Here is a 20,361-nt window from a genome sequence, read left to right as displayed (position 1 = left end):
TTACATTCTTGATTAAAATCCGGGTTCTCACTAACATAGTAGCGTGATTTGAGCAACAATTGTGAATAGCACACATGGTGGTGAAATTCAAGTAGACTAAATTGAGGATAATTTTGAGATAAAAACTTTAATTTGTTTACGAATCGAGGTTGTGTTGAGCTACTTAACCAAATGCTTTCAATTTATCAAAAAGAAAGCTAGACACAAATAAATGAATTAACAGTTTACAGATCGGTCAATATTAAAATAATCTTAGAAAATCGATAATTGCACATAATGATTTGATCGTTCGATTAATGTATTGACCAACTGTATTTTTTTACGTTTTATATCAAGTTATTAAAGAAAAACGTTGATCCTTAAAATCCACGCAATGATCATGAATAAATTCCTTCGTGGTTCTTAAATACGTGATTACAGGAATTGCGGTGTATATCCTTGAATCCTTGAATTGATGAAATTTAAAAATACTAAATAGTTTTGTACAAAATAGAAATGATCAAGTCACTTCAAACACTTTGAAAATGCAGTTTTATAATATATTGTTTAACGCTTGTCATCATTTACAAAAGAATGACACTAGACACAAGACATTCTGGATTTTAATAAGTTTCACACATTAAAAAACGTTAACTACTTTCTCTGAAAAACAAAGTTTACAACATTAAATTCCATTACAAAATTAAATTATCATTGGTTCGAAATACTTTTTGATCTCTCGATAAACTCATTTTTTTATTTTTTTCCGATTTTTTTCTTGTCCCGTGTCTAGGACTGAGCATCTTTTGTTCTACGAAAAACTATTTATGTTTTTTTCATTTCATTTTTATTATCTTAGTTTTCTTTTCTCTTTTTTTGCTTATGTTTTTTGTACTTTATTTATTTATTCAGATTTTATATTCCATAAATTATTCCAAATATTTAAAAAAAACAGTTTAGAAAGTGTTCACATTTATTTTATTTGGGGAAATACGTTAGAGAAATTAAATAATTTTGCTTAAATATCTATGAAGATAGTAAACATGTATCGAAGTATATGTATTAAAAACTTTGCATCTTCAACATATTGATTTTTCAGTATGTTCAAAGTCTTGTTTTCATTACGTACTTTAATGTTTTAAACCGTGTTATAATTTTTCGCCATTAAAAAACAACCGATTTTATTTTATTTTTTATCATATACACAGAAAAAAATCAATTCTCGAAATCGTGAATAAAATTCACGAATGCGAGAACCACGAAGAAATTTATTCATGAGTATGGTGCATTTGCACTATGAATGTAAATATATTCCTTCGTGGTTCTCGCATTCGTGAATCTTATTCACGATTTCGAGAATTGATTTTTTTCCGTGTAGAAACAATCCAAAATAAAACGATTGGTTTCAGTTTCATAATTCTTTCAGCATACGATATGAAGTATGATCAAATTTAAATTGTGAATTGTTGAAGAAACTGTTGTTGTGAAGTGTTGTGATATGCGTTCCACCTTTTAGTATATTGGATTTCAATTATATAACATACCAAATTTTCAATTAATCTCACAGCAAAAAAAAAGTTGAATTTTGAAAGGTTGAAAATTTGGTAGGTTGAATATTCCTTATTTTTTGAGTTTTTACATAAAAATTTGTAAAAATGTGAACCTGATGAATATTCATCAAAAACTGATGAAAATTCATCATTTCCTGATGTAATAATACACATTTTTTTCGACACAAAATCTGTCACTATTTCCTGATGAATATTACCATAATTTTTATTTTGTGTAATGTTAATGCGTTTTACAAAAAAAATGATTGCATTAAAATTATATTATGCATTGGGAATAACTGTTCCAGTTATGATTTTATTGTAGAACAAATGAAATTAGTTTAAAAAAAACCTGTTTTCATCACGACGGATCCGTACCGGACCGAGGGCATCTCTCCAATGTTGCTCACGTTTTGCTAGCCCAGCATAGACTGTAGCCGGTTCCTTGTTTGAAAATTTCTGCACTGTCGCTGTATGTGTATGTGCAGGAGAGAGCCGGAGCCTTCGCCGCGAAGAACCAACCAGCGACGTTGTAGACCTCTTCTTGCAGTCCAGAACATAGTGTGTAATAAAAGAAAATTAATAAACAAATCATAATTCAAAAAGACCACCTTCTCCACGCTTCCAGCGTTGCTTGTATGCATATTTATGAATTCATATAAGAACTAATACCAGCGGAAAAATCTTCACACACAAACGAATGATTCGTTTCCCCTTCGATTACACACTCATACAAATGTAGCTTGTCGTTTTCCCCTGAATTTCGAAGCACACTACAATCCAGATGTATGTGTGCTTGTGCCCCACACAAACACACACAAAGTGCATTGTGTGCATGCTAACCACGCCCACTTGAATTCTGCGTGTATTTGTGTGAGCATAAAATGCTATCATAGTGTTAGTTTTGCACCAACACACGGACACATTTTCCTGCCCGATGAGCTCTGGAATTACGTTTGATCGTAACGAAAATTTTAGTTTCAGTGGTCTTTCGGTTTGTGCTTTTGTACATTACCTTCGCGGCTCCGCTTGAGAGTTGGACTCTTTTTGTTGTTGTTGTAGTTTTTGCTCGTTTTTCGTTACAGAAAAACCTCAGAGCAGTGTGCTCAGCTTCGTTGATTATGATTCATTCGTCACATTCGGTGGATTCAGCAGCAGCAGCAGCAGCAGCAGCATATGAGTGGAGTGGGGTCTGAGAAAGGGGGTGTCATAAAGCCATGTCTGTGCCCGGGCCGCGGCGTAGAGCAGAGAGCTTTACCTTTCTGGCCAGGCAGATCTGGGAAAGAAACCGGAGAGTGGAAAATCAATAAACTTGATAGTGCATCGTCGTTCGTTTGCTGAGAAATATACATCACGTATTCTCTCGCACACGCACATGCAGCCTTTTGAGCTTGAGCGCTGAGCAACTTGGCTTATATCCTGTGTGAGTGCGAAGAGGACCACCACCGGTTCGGTGAGGACGAAGGGTGTACATCATTTATATGTATATTAAATATTGAAATGATGACATTAGGATTTCATCTCGTGTGTTGTGCTACATGAAGAGTTGCAAGATATCGGTTTTCGCTAGTTGCCCTCCCTTCCTTTATCCACGTTGCTGAACGATGATGGTTGTGGACCCACCACACCGAACTCGACTCAACTCGACTCAAACAGAGCTCAGACAAAAGCCAGGGCCGACGGGTATTTCATTTCATTCGTTCAGCCACACAGAAAAAGGGGAGGAGTTTGATTTCATTCGATTTCGATTATTATTTCTGTTATTACCCGACCGATCGTTGTCTTGAATGTGTATCTTATCTTTTTATATTCATCATTACATCAAACTCGAATATGAATGAATAACCGTACACAAATGCAAATCGTCAAAATGGTAGTGTCTTCGCGTTTCGGGACCGAGCTGAGCGCAAACACCACTATCGATCGACGAGGTTTTGTACGTTAGTTTTTTCCTTGCGCAAATTCCTTGACTTTTTGAACATGCTATTAAAATAAATCATCATCTGCATCACATCTTTCGCTATGCATCGCGTGATCGACCCTTGAGGTAATATTTTTGAATCGTATTTCAACTGCGACATGACTACCCGATTTGTTTCAAATAGGTTCTGTTGAATTTGGCAAACAAGTACGGCCATAATGTATTAATAGCTTATAAACTGTTAAAAAAAAAACAAACAAACAAAATGAAAGCAGCGCAAACTGTTACTGTTGATTTTACTGTTACAGGTCGAATCGAGCTGATATCTGGATGAAGCACTTTTTTATTTGAGTTTGGAAATTGTGCTAACTCCTTTTAGATTTAGTTTTATATGTACAAACAACCCCTGGAAATTTCAGACAGATAGGTGAGGTCCAAACGGCATCTCATACTAAGGGGTATGCCCTGTACGTTGGCTCGCTCTTAGTGTATGTGCTAAAAACATGTTAATCATTTTTCCTCAACTCAGAAGAAGTCATTGGCTTATTTTTTTTCGAAAAGCCATGGAGCGAAGCAACAAATTATTATCAAATTGATGTTTATTTTTTAACAAAGATGCAAAATCGTAAACTTTTTCTTGTAAAATGATTATTCAACAAAAATAAATCATTGAAATTTAAATATTTGCCAGGATTCATTTATTCTAGGAATTTTGCCTCCTTTCTTAATATAGAAATTTGGCTTCTTTCTGCGTAAAAGTAATCAAATCCCAAATTTGACAGCATGCTTTGCCAGCTTGAATTGACTTGTGTCTGCAATCATACTTTGTGTCCTTCTTGTGTTTTGTTGTGTACTGAAAACTCAATTTCATGAATTTGTTTTAAAACTGCTTCGAAAAGTTTTTTTTTCACATTCATTTTGACGGCGCGTTGAGAAGTTGTGACATGCAAACAGTATTCTAACAATCACAGTCCTTCTACAACTATCTTAATAATAATGATTCAAATATTTAGAGGAGAACTACAATTTTTTTCTAAAAAAAATCTATCCACATATTTTTTTTTTTTCAAAAATCACTTTCGCTTTTCCTTGGAGATAGTGGTTTTACAGGCAGAGTTCATAAATTTGTCCCGCCCGTGTGGATCAATCAGACCGCGCACTATACTCACAATCCAGAGGTTGCTGGTTCGAATCCCGCGGCGGGTGCTCTAAAAATTCTAAGTGTAAATATGGGTATCCGGCGCCGTCGCTCCGTACCGTACTCAAACACTTAGGAGCCCAGTGCGGTGATGTTCTTGTAGTAAAAAAAACAAAGACACTAGTGGTTGATACTAGCAACAGTGGCCGACAGCTAAATAGTTAACTTCGCTCATACATTTCAGAAAGTTCTGTTTTAAACACATTGGTAAATTTACCACCTGTAGAGATTTTATCCTTACCGTACGGATAATCGCGAATTTTTCCCGGCCGGATTTTAGCACGGATTTTTCATATAATAAGGATTTGTTGGAATTTTAAAACGGGAATATGTCTCTGTTAAAAGTTATTTTTATATTATTTTAGACACAAATATGCCCAATCAAAACAAATTTGGATGGTTGGAACAAGGCCGTTCAGTAGGTTGAGATGATTTTCTATCTCATTAAAAGCTGGAGATAACTTGAGTCGACAAATGCTCACGTGAATACACTCAGAAGTATATTATTCGTAGTATATTGAAGTATATTGAATACTTTTATGTTACCAATTGATTTTACTTACTTTACTTTATGTCTTTTTTAAATTTATGTTTTAAGTAAATTTTCAAAACTTTCGAAAAATCATTTCTTTACACTTGATAACTCTTTGTTAAATGCATTGCTAACCATTGCTAGATTCTGAAACAATTAAATCATTTGAACTTCGATTCAATTTTATTCAAATTTAATGAAAAGAAACGTGAAAAATAGTTATTATGTTGTTTTTGTTATGGCTCTTTGTTTGGCGAAAATAGGTGAAACGAACTAGTCTTTTTATTTCTAACAACGTCATTTAAACAAATATTTTGGCCGTTTACAGATAATGTTACTTATATATATTTTTTGCCTTCCTCACCTCACTGAGGCAAGGCTATAAAATCACTCGAAAAATGAACTTCTTAAATACACCTTTCAGATATACCTTCACGTATACCTATCGACTCAGAATCAAATTCTGAACAAATGTCTGTGGGGATGTGTGTAGACATGATTTTTTTTCCACACGATTACCTCAGAACTGGCTGAACCGATTTTGGCCGGATCCGCCTTATTCTGTTCGTTTTGGGGTCCCCTAAGACCCTATTAAATTTCATTCTGTTTCGTGAAGTACTTTTAAAGTTATGCCATGAAAAAGTTTTTTTGTTGCTATTAAAAAGGGTGATTTTTGCCAAACCTCAAATGCCGGGTCTTTTTGTTTACGCGCGAGAGTCGCGCAGCATGCATATCGCCTGGTTGCCACATTGTGTAAGCAGTGTCTGCGTCTCTTCTGGAAAAAGTCTGTATTAATTATGTTGCTGAATATATCATTTTGTCTCGACAAAGAATTACACGAACTTTTTACTGAAATATACAGCTCATAAGACATTGTTTACAAAGACTAGGGGGACAGCATGCAATTCCATCGTGCACCTAATGTTGGCATATTAGCACTTTTAAATTCAATTACAGCCCCCCCTTTCTCCTTTATTTTAGAGATTTGGTTAAAAATAAATTGAAAATTGCTGTTCTGGTAAAAACAATAATAATTTAAAAAAAAATATTGAAAAAAATAAAAAAATTAAATAAAAAAATAAATAAATAAATTAAAAAAACTCTTAACTTAATTTGAAAATATAACTTAAAATACAACATGAATGTGAGGAAGGCACCAACCACCTAAAGGTGGATTAAGTAACGTTTTTTGATCTGTTTTTGAAATTTTTCGAAAAAATATTAACCATGGAAAATGTTTCCAACAAATATATGCAACATGTAAGCCACTGACATGTGAAAAATTCCATCAGCTCTCATGTTTTGCCCCAAAAGCTTGGAATTGAAGATAAAATTTACTTTGAAATTCATATAAAATATTTACAGCGTAGGCTTGGGTTTTCAGCTTCATTTTGTAAAGAAAATAAACACTAAGTTGTTTTTCATTTCATCGACTAGCTTTTTTGCTACAAAAAAGGTTCGCAGCAGCTCCGACTTTTTTGGCTTTTCCATGGAAAACTGATTTCGCTCGACATTAAAGTCGCAACGCCGCCGCTTGAAAGGTACTAAATTGGTCAATTTAAACACTTTTTAGTGCCGGCCCGGAGGACGGGTATCCATGAAAGCTCAACCGCAACCGTCACCATTCGGTCGTTAATCAAAACTTGCGCTTTTGTATCTGCTCACTCTCGAACAGTTAAGCGCAGCTCATTAATGCTAAATTATGACGAACATTTGTCACTAATTTATTTAAACGTGTGAGAAATTGACGTGAAATTTAAAATTGATGACTTTTCCTCGGATTGGCTTTTGCCGCCACTGTTGGTTGGTTGTTGTCAATTCATCTCAATTAACCAATCGATTTTCGGGGGGCCCACCGAACTCTGCCTCCTTCTCGGGCACTCTAAACAAACAATTGAAATCAACACGCGGCAAAGGTGACGCAAGAGAGGGATGGTGAGGTACAGCTACTGTTGGGTGTTGTGTTGTTATGTTGCGGTGAGGCTGTGATTATTATAAATTATCTTTCTTCTTTGAGAGATTTTTACCCGAAAACAACAATTCTTTCGAAGCGGCCTTTATCTGTGTGTGAGAACGCCGAGAAAGCGCCATTCAGGAGAAAAGAGGCTCGGCCGTACACAAAAACGGCATGGGACACATACTCGACTCAGCTGTTTTTCACCTCTCCCTCCCTCCCTCTGAACCCTCATTCCGATCCGTATCCCTGGGTCGGTGGTTAAAGGGGGCTTTTCGAGAATGGAAAATATCTTAATGTCTTTATACTCTCGGAACGAACACAGTGGGCTTGCTTGCTTGCCTCGGAAGAGTCGCTTGAATCGATAGAGCAGCAGATAGTCGCTTCCTCGGCCTCAACCCGTCTTTGTGGCTGGAGTTTTGAAGTTGGAGGGCTTGAGGCAAAGTTTTTAGTGATGTGGTTGGGTTCGGTGGGAACGTGGTTGTGTAGAGCATATCGGCTTTTCGAAGCTACTTTAATTTAACCGCCACCATCGCCTCCGCAATGAGCTCGGAGCTGGCACGGGTTCGATGCCAAAGCGCGCGCCAAACTACTGGGAAAGAGAGAGAGAGAGAGACACTGGTCGTGTGTCGTATGCCGAAAGTCACGAAGATAATTTGTCATTTTGACACACAAAACGCCGCCACTCGACGGAGTTCGGTGCGCTCTCCAAGATCTCACCGGCTGTGTGTACGGGCTTGTACGGGATCGGTAGATTCTTCAGCTATTCGGCGCTTCCTTCTAGGGATATGGATAGGAATTTAAATTTTTCGGAAGTAAGATTCAATCTGATATCACAAATCCGACTTGTTTACATGCTTTTATTGTGATTCTTTATTCTTATTTTTTATGTTTTTAAGATAGAAGAAACCTAAGCAGGATTAAACTGTAAGATGATTTTGGAATTAGTTCCATTTTGAAAACAGCATTCATTTTGTGTGGATTTTCAAATTATTTATTATTGAATTATTACATTGTAATGTCACATTGTACATTACAATGTAATAATTCAATAATAAATACTTTGAAAATCAACACAACATGAATGCTGTTTTCAAAATGGAACTAATTCCAAAATTCGGATAGTAAAATCTTCTGATAATCAGATTCAGATGAGAATAACGTAAATATTCCGTTGTCTTACTTCAAGTCGTTGAGCTCAAATTGAAGCCAAATTTGGAGCATTGATCTGGAAATATGCCATCGAAGATAACGGAGGTAAAACATCGATGATATTCATTTGGTAATTTAAAACGTGCAATCAACCACTCAATTTGTCTTATTTGAGGTCGTAAAACTTAAATCAAATGAATGCGATTTTTTGTGATTTGAACATTTGGATTCCTCGGATACATCGTGGATTTGTTTCAAATGTCCACTAATTCGAACGGATTTGAATAAAAAAAATCAAGTTAATGTTTACATTTCTAGCCCTTCGTTTGTCGATTTCCGAGCACATTGTTTCGTACTTTTGACAGCTGTCAGTAGGCCCAATTGGCAAATTCGCATTCGCTCATTCGACGACAGTTCCATTCCAAATAACGAATCCACTCTTTAATTGAACATTGGATAATCAAACTTTGGACAATCGAGTCACACGGAGAAAAATCAGTTCCCAAAATCGTGAACAAGCGTTGTATCAATGGTACAATTTTGAAACTGATTTTTCTCCATGCAAGACTGTATAGATTATGAGATATTTTTTTTACAAACTATAATTCAAATCCAGCATATGCTGATTCATTTTGGTGCAAATGCTTGTTCAAATAAATTCAAATGTCAAGGAGAATGATGAATGTAAGTACGATGCATCCAAGAATTCTGCATTGTGTTTTGTGTTTTGGACATATTAAAAATAACCCGAGAATTGGTCAAATTTTTGGGAGAAATTTTGAGGCCAAATTTGCGTCTTTTTTTTAATTTTTTGTATGGGCAAATATACTTTTTACACTGCTCAAAAAATTTAATGTGGTAACATTTTATCAAAAACTAACAATTTCAATACATAGTATGAAATGGGACAAATTGAATAAAATAGGCTAAAAACGATTGCCACGATATTTCATTTCTCACGGCGCCTTTGAAGGTGAAGCTAATAAATCGGGAACATGGCAATAATGTTTTCACGGCAAAAGAAACGGTTCATCGTTTTTTTTTTCTGAACAAAAATATTTCAATGTATTCAATAGGAGAAATTTAGATCTTCAAACAATTTTTGTTTTTGATTTTGGTTCGAATTTCAAATAGACCTAACAATGGGTTAAAAAAATTTCTTCTATTCCGTCATCTGGGCAGAATCGGAACCACGGTCTGAAATGTGGCAGCAGTTTTAAGAGCCCTTAAATGCTTTAAGTTTGGAAATAGATGCACTATTTTTATTAAGGTGTGTCTGTTCTATCCGAAACCAATCGAAAATATCCTAATATTGTGCATTAACAAAGCTAAAACAGCCAGATCGCCCCAGATGACCCAGAACAGTTTTGTAGAGAAACTTGCCACCATCCAAACACTTCCAATCCAGATCAGTTATGTCTCGTTACATTGAGTCGGCGATTGAGTCAAAGTGTTTTTACGGCTGGTTTTGATTATTTAAGGGATGTGTAGTGAGCATAATAAGAAAACTTTTCCGAAAAATTCACGTTCTTAGTACAAATCTTGTCATTTTGGCAGCTACACAGAAAAAAATCAATGCTCGTAATCGTGAATTAAGTTCACGAATGCGAGATTCACGAAGGAATTTATTCATGAGTATGGTGCATTTGCACTAAAACGTGAATATATTCCTTCGTGATTCTGGCATTCGTGAATTTAAGTCACGATTTTGAGAATTGATCTTTTTACGTATATGTAAAGTTGAGCTACGTCAACCTATTACTATTTTTTTTAAATTGATCGAAGAGTACCTAATTGTTTAATATTCTCCGCTTCCAACATTGTATCATGCCAATACTATTCCCTTGAACAACATTGTTGGATGACTTGGTTTCAAACTTGAAATGACGAGAATTTTTTTTTTACCAACAGAAAAAAACAAATCATGGTAATATTACATCTGGGTAATTTTACCACTATTCTGGTGTTATGTCGCTTTTCCAGTCTAAAAATCAAAACAGTATCTAGAAACCAGCTTCAATGAACAGTTAAATTTGTTAAAGCAAATTTACTTGTTTATATCTAATCAACATATTTATGTAGTCGCATGGTTGAATAATTTTTCGATTAACTGACTTGAACGAAAAAAAAACTTTTTTTTCATAAGTTACAACCGACAACTTTCACGCGAACATCAATCAGCAACATTTCACAAAAGTTCAGATGCCGTCGGCATTGGCGGTCTTTTCGATTGACGGAGCTTTTTTCTTGCTCATAAATAAAACCGAAATAGAAAATCAATAAAACTGACCGAAGCTCGCCAGAGAGTATCTAAATAATAACCCGGAAATTGAACTCCGCACTCCACACGAACTCAACTACGCTACGGAGTGGGTCTATATGTATTAAAATGCACAATAGCCGGTCAGTGTGAGCGGGCTTAGTTTCGTTTCGCCTTCTCCCCCTCTGTCGGTCCGAGTTTTTTGCACTAATCTCATCAATTTAATTGTAACCCAAAACGTGGGGTATGACAAAAAGTCGAACTGCTACTACTCCACTGACACCGATTTGCCGTCGCTTTCGCGCCAAAGTCGGGGTGTTGATGCTCTCCGATGGCCGACAATGGCTGCGGGTCCTCTTTGAACATTCGATCCATGAAATGGCCTAACGCTCTCGGGGCCGCCCAATGTGTTGCTGCTGCTGGAACTGGAACTGGAACTGGGAGAGCAACAATTGCTTCCTGCCCGAGCACACTACACACACACACATACGCGGGGTGTCGAGTGCTGTGTGCGTACTCTTCTGCCTTGTTGTGTTTTTCAGTGTGTGCTAGTTCTGGCTTACGCGCCGAATGCATAGAATTATCATCATTCCATTCATGCAGGTTTTAATTTTTTTTTTCAATTTTTCACGTTTTTTTCATTCTCTCATTTTGTACCTTAACGATACTTTCGTCTCTCGCAGCATGTTTTATTTCCATTTCCATTCCAGTACCTAGATATGATTAATCCAGTTTCCGGATCTTTCAATTGCACGGTTAACTGAAAATCAATCGTATTACGTGTGTAGTGTGTGTGTGTGCCGTTGTTGCGCTGGTCGTTATTCTCGGATTGAATCATGACAGAAAATTACAACAGCAAAAAAAAGAGTGACTGAGAGCGAACAGCGAACTAGCTGTGGGCACGACAACGACAGCAGCGGCAGCAATCCCGGCGAAAGGGGGAAGTAGAATAACCGTTCCATCAACAAACCCAGAGCTATTGTACGTGTGATCATCAACATTATCAGCGACAACGATGGTGACGAAAACGACATCGCGATGGCATCGAGAGCAGGTTTATTCTTCATTAGATCGATTACGGGTTACGGCCTGGGGATCGGCGTGATACTCTAGAGCGGATCAGTGAAACTGCAAAACTGGAGGGACTTTAGAACATGGCAATTTCGAAATCAACGATAGTAGGCAAACGGCATGTATTTCCATCAGGCACCTTAGGTTGGCATATCAGCACTTTTACAGCATGATTACGACTTTAAATTGAGTTTTCAAACCAGATCAAACAAAAGCTTCATGGGAGGTGAGCAAGCAAGTTTCTACTTTCACAAAACAATTTGTATGAATAGAATGAAATAGTTAATTTAATCGAAACCTCAACCAGCTAAATTTTACGTAGTAAAATATGTGTGCCCAAAATATCAAATATATTATGTATTTTAGTAAATTTCAGATTTTCTGTACAAACTAGCCGTAGCATCAACAGAATTTATATATTCATCAACAGTAAGGCCGTTGCAAATATTTTTTGAAGTTTATGTCCCTCGACTCTGATCAAAGTCGAGGTGGGGGGGGGAGGGCAACAAAATTAAAAAAATTAAAATTAAACACTTGAATGAAAAAAGTGTTTTAAAATGCATCATACACCTGTCCAGTTGATTTGCAATCATTGATTTCCAAAACTTCAAAATACTGACGAAAATTTTATTTTTGCGGAAAAAAAGTTTTTGCGGTGCTGTACATTGTAATTTCATAAAAGTTCAAAATATTTTTAAACGAGTCCAAAAATGTTAAATATGAATATCAATGCAGAAAAAGGCATTCAAGATTGTTCTCAGTTGATTAGACTTCTATTTCCATTGAAATTTTGGTATTTTTTTGAAAAAATATTTTTGCCCCCTGATTTTTCGGACATAAACATAAACTTTGAAAAATATTTGCAACGGCCTAATTCAATAAAAATCACAACCGAATTGAAGAAACCAGATTTAGCTTACGGAAAAAAGCATTGAAATAATGTTCACGTACTGATTGGAACAATCATAGATTAAAATTTCCAAAGATCCTATCTGCATAGGAAACCCAGAACATTTTATTTTGAATGTTTCAATGTCTAAAATTTTGTACAAATCCTTGCAGATTTGAACGTTGACCTTGTTAGAAAGCCGATATTTTTATCAACCATAATTTTATTAACTTTTTTTTTTAGATTGACCCTGTTAAATTTTTTCCTGGTTTAACCTAGAGCAGATGTTAACCTGCTTGGTTGAAATTTCTGCAATCGATATTCGCCTATTAGGGTGGCTCGACGTTTGTATGGAAAATCTGTTAAAAAAATGAATTCAACCAGAACAGCTATTCTAATCGTAACTATAAAATTTGAGAGCATTTAGTGCCTTTCCGCAAAGCATATCAATTTTTATGGGAATTTGTGTGGGAAAACCAACCTTTTTGTAATTTGATTTTTATAATATTAATTTTCTGCCAATTGAAAAACTAATACAATCAAAATTCAATTTCAAATTGTATGGTTCAAATTCAAATTCAAAAGTATGGTACTTGCTACTGCCAAAGATACAGCTTCCTCAAAACTGGTATAAAACATTTTTTTTTACAATTTATATCAGTTTTGACCATTCTACCTTCAAGAAGTTGTTCAAATTTTTTCTCAAAAATAACGCTATTGTTTCAGTTTTTCAATTGGCAGATAAATGAAAATTACAAGTAACAAAAAAGTTGGGTTTTCTATGCAAATTCCCATACAAAATTTAAATGCTTATATTGCTCTCATATTGTAGGAGGCCTCAAGCCTGATTATGACCAGAAAATTGCTGTTCTGCATACCGAGCCACCCTATTGCCTATACAACCGACTATTAAATCAATTAAGCTAGCAATTTCCAAAATATTCCAAAACACGATCGTTTAAAAAACAAATAACAATTTTATCGATATATTTTGGATGATATAACATATAATTATACAGGTAAAACACAGTAACATCGTAAAAGTCTATCTTTAGTCATCTAAGTAAATTATATTTAACTTCCATCATAACGTAATATTATCAATGTATTTTCTAATTTTGGAGTCATAGTCAGTGTGGCAAATTCTTAAGAGGAACCTGAAATCGGAATCTGATTAGCCAAATACTGCAAAATCAGAAATGTTGTGAACAATATTCAAAAAATAGATTTAACTGCATGCACAAAAATGCAGCTAAAACCAAATCTTTGATCGAAAAAGAACTATGAAACAGAACCCTCCTCTAGAATCTCCCAAACCCTCATCCTTTGATATCTCCGTCTGCTTCGTCCTTCCAAAGAAAAGTGTAGAATGCTTAAGTCTCGCTTACCTCCACGTGTACCTTGTCTCTCGAACCTCGGTAATCATTCCAACCATACTTCCGTTCCGAACAACCTTCTTGAAAATTCTCTTTGAAAAAGTAACAAGTCAACAACTTCGCCACCAAAACGAGCAAGTAAATATTTCCTAATTTACCTCGCAGACCACTGTGCTTCACTTTTAAATATTTTAATGAACTCGATGTCAATAAAACAAAATCTGGAGCGAGTTTATTTGTTTTTGCGGTTGGGTCATTTTTTCCTCCCCTGTATACACTCCAACGCAGTCCCTCCAAGCGTCTGAGTCTTCGTTGTGCGATTTTATTTACACAAAAAGCACAGAATGCTATCCTATCCAATAACCTAATATAATTTTTACAACCGTTTTTCTTACTTCTGTCTCGTTTGCTCCCTCCCTCATTTTTAGGGGATGCACAGAAATCGATGAAAATGCTTTCAATTTAATCAACGCGAAGGAATGGTTTAGCTGGAAATCGGTTCTAATTTTATCACAATTCTTCTCGTCGATCATAAAGAAGACGGCGAGTTCTTTTTTATTTTTGTGCAATTTCAAAATTATCGACGCTCTGTGAGGTACAGTAACATGTACACCTGCGCGGTCCGAACCATCTTTCCGGATATGGATGTGAGCATAACCATGCGCGATAACGGAGTGCTTCCAAAACAGCCCACCAGGAACGCCACCGTCACCTACAAGAAGCTCTTATTACGCATGATCTGTGCCAGAGCCTTTCTCCCGGTGTAACCGATACAAGTGCAATGTTTCATCCTACAGTTTTTGGTACGTGCAAGGGGGGGGAGGGGGTTAGGCAGAGAAAAAGAGCAGTTACAAAAGGACTACATCACACTCAAAGGAACCCTGCGTTGATATATAAATTTATATATTTTTTATCGATTTCACATTTCGTCTTATCTTTGGAAGATTTTAGATTTTCGGGAGGGATATGAGTAGCTTACTCAAGATTAATATAATTGAGTTGGGGTTTGGGAGAGGCTTGTGATGCAACTATGAAAATGATTTTAGTCAACATCAACGTGATTTCACATTTTATATTGTTTTCGGACGCTAGTAACCATATCATATTTCAGGTGTACATGCTGTGGATAAATTCTACGAAGCCAGGTGCCTCCATGGATACGCTTGGTTTCTTAGAGTGAATTCACAACATCACACAATACATTTCAGATATAAACGCTATGAAATCATTACACAATTCGACATTTTTAAAGATGACGTCAGTAAACGCTTCAGTTTTGTCAAGATTTGATTTTTGCTACCCCCACAGATAAACGTGATTGCGCATGGTTGCTTAAGATGATTTCATACTATTATTACTCGAAATTTTTATTTTTATTGATTGGCATGGAATTCACTAAAACTAACTTCTGTCGTTTGGAGCGTGTTCAGGGAGCCCAAATCTATCATACCTTGATGAAGCTGAAGCGTTTACTTATATCCGTGTTATCAGACCCAGACCGTGATAAAGGAGCCAAATTCTTATAGAACGTGACAAGTAATCAACAGAATAAACAAGACTATCAAAATGTTGTAATTTGTAATTCTTAAAAAAATATTGAATGCCCGTTTATCATATCCAAATTTCGTTTTGTACATTCCAGTCACAGAACAAATATTTTCGCGATTTACATTCTCAATAAACACTTAACATTGAACAGTAATGGGTACAAAAGAGGATCAATAGTCTTTCCTGAATGCACATTTTTCGCCGTCATTGTTTTGCACGACCACCTGAAATCTCTTCATCTTCACCACCACACCGTCCTCCACCGTGTGGTGCAGGTCGAGTGCACTCTCCGTGGCAACATTCAGAGACACCCCCGCAGAACCTATTCCAGGGGGCGCCTTTTCCCAAGGTACATTGTGCTGATATGAGGTATGGGTGCATGTGCACAGCATAATAAGCGTGTGTTTTTTTTTTTTTTTTTTTTCGCTGACTACCACTCTATGTACATTGTGGAGTGGCGGAACGTTCGATTTATGCTCCGTCGTCTGGTTCCTCGGCCTCGTGGCTCGACACATTGGAAAAATATTATTCCTAAGGGGCACACTGCTGCTGCTGACTCGGTCGGTGCCTTCCTCAATCGCGGGCTAATCTTTTACACTGTGTCTGCCGTATTGTTCCAATTCTTCCCATCAGCAAACCTCCGAGGACCGAGAGACGCTTTGCCGTAGGTCGGGATCAACAGCAAACCCGGTGTACATAAACAAATGTATGTATTTATACAACATTAACCGAACAAATTTGTCTGGTACAGATAGCATCTAACAATTAATACACAGGTTAAATTGTTTCGTTGCAAACCCAACCAACTGACATTTCTAGGCGTGTTTTTAACCAGCCAAAGAAAAAGAAAAAAGACGCTCTCGATATGAAGTGCTCGGCAGTTTAATATTTCATCGTTGTTTTCGGATTGGCTTTTCGTAACAATCGCGCTCATTGCTCTCTGTAGATGGTTCGTATTTTTAGACACAATTTAATTACAAATTTATTCGAAGCTATGTGTTTTATTCCCCCCACCTAGTCCTCCACCTTTACCCTCTGACCAGATCCAGAGGCGTCAGGCACTTGCCACTCGAGTTTGCAATTGTTGTTTGCCATGCTAAGATGGTTTACACGCTTTTTAAGAATCGCACCAGCGAGCCAGAGTATGATGGCACCCAAAGACAGCGAGGAGGACCTCCGAAACAATACCGGTTCGTGTTGTTCCGTGGATGCGCGCAGGGTCGGAAAACACGTGCTCGCTCTCTTTCTTGCGCCCGTCAAATAATAAGATTTTATATTTATAATTCAAAAGCACTTTTGTATTTATGGTGTACACAAACTTGCTTCGTTGCTCGCTATTACTTATGATTATGTCGAGCATTCATCAACCTGGGAGGGGGGATGGTGGTCTATGTCACTCTACGCTCTTCTATTGTCTCGGCGCTCTCGAGGAGCTGATGGTGGTGGCAAACGAATCCCAGGAGACTGAATGCTGGGCAAATAATTCAGCGACGACGACGACGATGAGAAATTTCAAGTGACGAATTTGCTCTTTGTACTGTCGTGCAATGTTAGCTCAACGATTATTCCGCTGTATATGAAGGATCCACCTTTTCTTCGCGTTTCCCCCCCAAAATTTACAATTTCCCTCTTGAAGAAAATGCGACACTGCCGGGGATTATTATTTCTGAGCGATGGCGATGAAAAATCTAGGACGTCAAGATGAGCCGTTTGAGCTTGGGTGTGAGAGCAAAGCCCCTTGCAACATTCTTTATCTTCAGTTGTGGTTGGTTTCGTGGCTTGAGACCTAGGAGATGAAATGAAGGGGTTTCAGAGCTCGAACATTGTTGGAATATTTCGGTACGAAAATAGGTTCCCCAACTTAATCAAACCCTGTTACGCTTAACCTCCATGAAAGGATTTATGTGAAAAAATACAAAAATTTGAAGTTCATTCTCAGTTAATATTTTCTGAAAACTGCACTACCGAAAATTTTCAGTTAGCTTTTTGAAACTATTTAAACAACACATTACATTTATATGGACATTATTTGAAAACGGTGCTCCCATACAAACCAAGGGTACCTGTTTTTTTTGTTGCGAACAATGAGTCGAAGGTGGCAGCCTTTCGTAATCATCCAGAAAAACATCAAAGCGTGTCCTAGCGTGTTGCTCGTACTGGCTCAAGTCAAGTAGAAGTGCGTGTTTTTCGGGAACCTAATCCCTTAGGTAGGACAAGGCCCGTTCGTACACTATTACTTGCCATTATTTAAACATCAAAACATGTAGTAGCCGAGAAAACTGAGTAACAGTTGTGGTCACACACACGCATTCCCGAAAACGGTCCATTCTCCATAATGACCTATTCCCCAGAATGACCCATGCCCCAACATTTTTTTTATTACGTAATGTACTATTTATTTCAAAAAGCGTTTTAAAGTGTGAAGTGTTGAAATTTTGCCTTTTTTAGTAACTTCTGACAAAAGTAGAATTTTTCTGTTTTTTAAGAGTGGAAAACTGATTTAACTCGTATTTAATGCTGAAAAAAGTTTAATTTTCCCATTCATGTTGAATTGTCCCTTCTTAAAAAAGGGAAAACTCTCTTGACTTGTGATAACTGCTGAACAAAGTTGATTTTTTTTTTCCTGGCTCAAAGAAGTGAATACTCTCTTGACTCAAAAATTGCCTCTTTGAAGCGTTTTTGTTATGTTTGTACCATTAAAGTGAGAGTATGGTATTTTATGGAAAAGAATTAAATTTAATGTCGAAGGAAAATTCTCAAACGGTCAATTCAATTCATCGTTTTTGGTAGAGATGATTCTTGCAATACAAACTGTAATCTGAAGACATAAAAAAAAATAAATGTGAAAATAGCAAAACCTTAATAGAACGATTTACCGTGGTGAAATCCATTAAAAATTAACATGGCTTTGGAATCAACTCCACAAATTTCCTAAATAATTTAAAACATATATTTGACCGATGGCAATCAAAGTTACAAAACCAGTCGCCAAAGTCGGATATGCAGGTGAGTAAATAATTAAAGAGAAAAAAGCACCGTCCACAGTGGAAAGTTTTCGTTTTTCCTAGAAATTTATTTACTTTTGACGAGATTGACGATTGCTTCGTTTCTATAATTAATCAATGAAAGGAACCAAACGTCTACACCTTTTTTCCCCGAACAAACTGTCATAAACTTTCAAAATGAGTTTCAAGCGGCCTTAATTTTTTGTTTCCCCTGAACGAGCCGAGTCCGCCGATGTGCGCGCAGTGATAACAATTCTTAATGTGTTGTATTAGAGTGACAGCGGCGCGGCCGGTTCATCCAGGGGTCCCAATCGAGAGCGAGAGAGAGAGAAGGAAACACCAGCGATAAAGATTAAAGACCGCGTTCACAGCCTGGTGCCTGGACAGCGCAAGTTGGTGGGGTAGAGCTAGCTTGCCCAATTCGGGATTTTGTCAGGTGCGGGAAATGAAGATTAAAAAAAATATTTGTTGAGTTTATATGGAGTAGTCATTAAAAATTAAAAGTTTAAGCAAAATGTGGCAAGAGAGAACAACTGCGATGGTGAAGTGAAGGTTACGATAGTTACGCGCTCTCAAACTGACAGACAGAAGGTATCCTTCACACTTTTACGCCTTCCTTGCTCCACGTTGGACTTTTACAATAAATAAGTGTGTTTGTGTGTATGGTTTTGAACGGACGAAAACGCGCGCGCGGACAGGCGGTGTGCGATCGCGCAAACGACTTTTATCTCACTGAACCGTACAGATAAAGCCCGAAACGGGGGAAGCCGCTCTCGAAGCCGCCACGTCTGGTGTGAAGACCATTGAAGGACTGTGTGGTGACCACGCGTTGAGAGCATTGCGCACACAAGCATTAAAGTAAATAAACATTTTGTGCGTCGTCGTGTTTTTTACACACTCTTCATGTCCCTTTGGACAACATTCCATCAGTGGTGTGTCGAGAAACCGCCGGCGGACAGGTTTCGTGGAAAGGTAAATTAATTAATATTATTATTATGATAAGTTAACCTGTCATAATATCAAATTATCGCCAATTTAGGTAAATGACCAAATTAAACATGAAATATATATCATTAATAAATATATTTCAACAAGTTTGTTTTCGATGTCGAATTAAGGGGAGTTGTGACGCTGATGAGAAATGCCCGCACCGTCGGAAACTTGAAAGCTGCCACTGACATACAACTGCTGCTGAAATTCGCAAACGATCTTGAAAGGAAGTAATATTAATGACCACGATGGAAGAATTCACGGAAAAACTTGATTTTTGCTTACGATGCTGTATTTCTTCTAATTACTGCGGCATTGCTATCACTCGTGCAAATCAAGATGCTCTCCATTTTTTATCTTCTTTTAACATTCATCGTTTATCGAACTTTGGCATCAATCTGAATCATATGATCATAATGAATGTCATTTGTGACGTTGTTTTTTTCTGTATTTAGGTCGTTGCAAATATTGCTCAAAGGTGTGTAATGTCGAAATAGGAGTAAACAAATTATGAGACACAGAGTTGGCTCTATGTATAAACATAAGCAGTTTTGTTGTATTTAGAATGATCTATCAATAATTTACGAACCATAGGTTTTGAAAAAGCTACTTTTTGAATTTCAAGTTTCTGTTGAACCTTGAGCAGCCATGCTCGCCGACGACAATCTTTTTCAAAATAAAAAGATACCTTGAATACCAATAAACTAGTGATGGTCACAAGCATAATCCTAATGTTTTTAAATTAACTTGTTTGAAAATATCTGCTCAACAACTTTGTAGAATACTGTTTTACTCCAAAGTTACGAAAAATCACAAAATATTAAAATTATAAATGTAGATCTGAGTGAAAATATGACCACTCTGGATTAATGCCGATGTGCAAAAGCACATCAATTTTCCAATTAAATTACATGTCCCAATTTGGTTTACAATTGA

The 20,361-nt window shown here is 36.8% G+C and overlaps 1 long non-coding RNA gene across 1 annotated transcript in view; it reads left to right on the top strand.

The window, feature by feature from the left end:
* Positions 1-2,524: 2,524 nt before the first annotated feature.
* LOC119767916 overlaps positions 2,525-20,361 on the top strand; it is a 32,696-nt gene continuing 14,859 nt past the window's right edge. Inside the window, exon 1 of the long non-coding RNA XR_005277790.1 lies at positions 2,525-2,952. This is a non-coding gene — a long non-coding RNA (uncharacterized LOC119767916). The remainder of the gene's footprint in view (positions 2,953-20,361) is intronic.

This window comes from Culex quinquefasciatus, chromosome 2 (assembly GCF_015732765.1).
Source record: "Culex quinquefasciatus strain JHB chromosome 2, VPISU_Cqui_1.0_pri_paternal, whole genome shotgun sequence".
NCBI lineage: Eukaryota > Metazoa > Arthropoda > Insecta > Diptera > Culicidae > Culex > Culex quinquefasciatus.
The sequence above is the reverse complement of the archived record's forward strand: the minus strand, read 5'-3'. Positions and strand labels throughout refer to the sequence as shown.